The sequence below is a fragment of the Vanessa atalanta genome, unplaced genomic scaffold, assembly GCF_905147765.1.
Source record: "Vanessa atalanta unplaced genomic scaffold, ilVanAtal1.2, whole genome shotgun sequence".
NCBI classification, from domain to species: domain Eukaryota; kingdom Metazoa; phylum Arthropoda; class Insecta; order Lepidoptera; family Nymphalidae; genus Vanessa; species Vanessa atalanta.
The window spans coordinates 37,501-40,811 of NW_025919999.1; the positions used below are offsets into that span (position 1 = coordinate 37,501).

At 45.0% G+C, this 3,311-nt stretch overlaps 3 non-coding genes across 3 annotated transcripts in view; all 3 read right to left on the minus strand.

Moving 5' to 3' along the window:
* LOC125076609 overlaps window positions 1-73 on the minus strand; it is a 3,997-nt gene extending 3,924 nt beyond the window's left edge. Inside the window, exon 1 of the ribosomal RNA XR_007120549.1 lies at window positions 1-73. This exon is cut by the window's left edge and continues 3,924 nt beyond it. This is a non-coding gene — a ribosomal RNA (large subunit ribosomal RNA).
* Window positions 74-817: 744 nt separating this feature from the next.
* LOC125076607 lies at window positions 818-974 on the minus strand. Its single transcript, XR_007120547.1, has one exon. It is a non-coding gene; the product is annotated as a 5.8S ribosomal RNA (ribosomal RNA).
* A 459-nt stretch (window positions 975-1,433) lies between these two features.
* LOC125076608 lies at window positions 1,434-3,311 on the minus strand (the record flags this gene model as incomplete). The annotated part of the gene is made up of 1 exon (XR_007120548.1): window positions 1,434-3,311. It is a non-coding gene; the product is annotated as a small subunit ribosomal RNA (ribosomal RNA).

The following is a 3,311-nucleotide window of genomic DNA, read 5'->3' on the forward strand; positions in this document are numbered from 1 at the left end:
CCTGGTTAGTTTCTTTTCCTCCGCTTACTAATATGCTTAAATTCGGCGGGTGATCCTCCCTGATCTGAGGCCAACGATAAAAAAAACGAGGCAGACGCGATATCCGTCAACGCGACGGCGCCGCTTTCGTCGAGACGAGAGAGAATTTTCATTCCGATCGTTCCGACGTCGGCGTCGACGCGCTCTTCGGACGTCGAGTCCGCCTACTCGATATATATACAATATATATATATACGAATGTTTCGATGTCATCACGTTCAACGATGCGAGCGCGCTTTATTTACACATCATATAAACACGTTCGTCTCGTATACGTCGTAACGATCGCGGAGCTTTTGTATTCGAAATTTTGACATTAGAGTATGAACAAAAGAAACGCACGTACTCGATAATCACGAGACGAAGAGATCACCTAAACTCCGATTACCCTCTTTGATCGAGAACAACTCAATGAAACGATCGAAAGGTCGGAGATGGGCGCTCCTCGTCTGGCGACGAGCGACGCTCTCAGTCTCTCTGACGTCGCATAACGAAACTCCGTGACGTAAACGTACACACGAACGCGTATATAAAAATATAAATAATATATACACACACACGCATGTAAACGTAAACATACATACACATCGTATTTGTTATATTTGAACGGACCGAGAACGAGATTTATATTAAGTATATTTAAACACGTAATATAACACATCGAACGCGGATACCGTCATATGTTCGAGAAACGTCAGTCAGTCTATTGAGTCGGTTACGAAATAATAGACATTACGACATTAAACATTGAACAGTGTGGTTTATATTTTTATACAGCCGGCCCTCAGACAGGAGTGGTCCTGGATGTTTCTCCACGGACCGCAATGTGCGTTCGAAATGTCGATGTTCAAATGTGTCCTGCAGTTCACACTATGACGCGCAGTTAACTGCGTTCTTCATCGACCCGCGAGCCAAGTGATCCACCGTCCAGGGTAATGGTTTTTAATTTGTTTTATTTTTATAATTTCTACGATCACTCGAACGATTCTATACGCCAGTGATATGAGTTTATTTTTTTTTTATTTTTATTTTTTTTTTTGTTTTTTCTCTTATTTTTAGTATACAGAGAAAAATTCAAAAAATTAAAAAAAAAAAAAAAAAAAAAGTTAAAAAAAAAAAAAAGTACAAAAAAAAAAAAAAAGAAATATACATTTTATTTGAAGATGACGATGTGCGTTAACACATCGTACTTTCCTCGAAATCGACATCGAAAAATATCAGAATAGGACGCGTTACACGACTCTGGACTCTGACTCGGACACACTGCTGTGTGAGAGAGAGAGAGTGAGAATCGCGTCCTCGCATCGAAACGACACATTCCGAACGTCGATATTTGTGTTTTAGAATTTTATTATCGTTCATTATCGCACTCTTTCGAGATTGATAATTTACGTTAATGATCCTTCCGCAGGTTCCCCTACGGAAACCTTGTTACGACTTTTACTTCCTCTAAATGATCAAGTTTGGTCAACTTCCCAGCAACGCCGACGGCCGTGAAGCCACCGCGTGTCGGTCCGAAGACCTCACTAAATCATTCAATCGGTAGTAGCGACGGGCGGTGTGTACAAAGGGCAGGGACGTAATCAACGCGAGCTTATGACTCGCGCTTACTAGGAATTCCTCGTTTATGGGGGATAATTGCAAACCCCAATCCCCAGCACGAAGGAGTTTCAACGGGTTGCCCGGGCCTCTAGGCCAGGGAGAACATGCTGATTCCTTCAGTGTAGCGCGCGTGCGGCCCAGGACATCTAAGGGCATCACAGACCTGTTATTGCTCAATCTCGTGCGGCTCGAAGCCGCCGGTCCCTCTAAGAAGAATTTTAATACGCCGCCAGTGAGTTGCTCGACCGAAATCGAGCACACCTAAATGACGACGCCTATTTAGCAGGCTAGAGTCTCGTTCGTTACCGGAATTAACCAGACAAATCGCTCCACCAACTAAGAACGGCCATGCACCACCACCCACCGAATCAAGAAAGAGCTATTAATCTGTCAATCCTTCCGGTGTCCGGGCCTGGTGAGATTTCCCGTGTTGAGTCAAATTAAGCCGCAGGCTCCACTCCTGGTGGTGCCCTTCCGTCAATTCCTTTAAGTTTCAGCTTTGCAACCATACTCCCCCCGGAGTCCAAAATCTTTGGTTTCCCGGAAGCTGCCCGCCGAGCCATTGTAGTAACGTCGGCGGATCGCTAGATGACATATTTACGGTTAGAACTAGGGCGGTATCTAATCGCCTTCGAACCTCTAACTTTCGTTCTTGATTGATGAAAACACCTTTGGCAAATGCTTTCGCTGATGTTCGTCTTGCGACGATCCAAGAATTTCACCTCTAACGTCGCAATACGAATGCCCCCAGTTATCCCTATTAATCATTACCTCGGAGTTCTGAAAACCAACAAAATAGAACCGAGATCATATTCTATTATTCCATGCACGAAATATTCAAGCGGCATTTTGAGCCCGCTTTGAGCACTCTAATTTGTTCAAAGTAAAATTGTCGGCCCATCTCGACACTCACTGAAGAGCACCGCGATAGGATTTTGATATTGAACCGGCGTTTTACCGCCGGCTCACCGACGATATGCTCCGCAGACGTGTCAGTATCACCGCGGATGCGGTGCACCGACAGCGCGGCGCACAAATGCAACTACGAGCTTTTTAACCGCAACAATTTTAGTATACGCTATTGGAGCTGGAATTACCGCGGCTGCTGGCACCAGACTTGCCCTCCAATTGTTCCTCGTTAAAATATTTAAAGTGTACTCATTCCGATTACGAGGCCTCGAAAGAGTCCCGTATCGTTATTTTTCGTCACTACCTCCCCGTGCCGGGAGTGGGTAATTTGCGCGCCTGCTGCCTTCCTTGGATGTGGTAGCCGTTTCTCAGGCTCCCTCTCCGGAATCGAACCCTGATTCCCCGTTACCCGTGACAACCATGGTAGTCGCAGAAACTACCATCGAAAGTTGATAAGGCAGACATTTGAAAGATGCGTCGCCGGTACTGGACCATGCGATCGGCAAAAGTTATCCAGATTCATCAAAATTAACGACTTCGGACGAGACGCCCTCCGTCGATTGGTTTTGATCTAATAAAAGCACTCATCCCATCACTGGTCAGAGTTCTGATTGCATGTATTAGCTCTAGAATTACCACAGTTATCCAAGTAACTGAGTAAGATCTAAGGAACCAAAACTGATATATTGAGCCATTCGCGGTATCGCCTTAATACGGCTTGCACTGAGACATGCATGGCTTAATCTTTGAGACAAGCATAT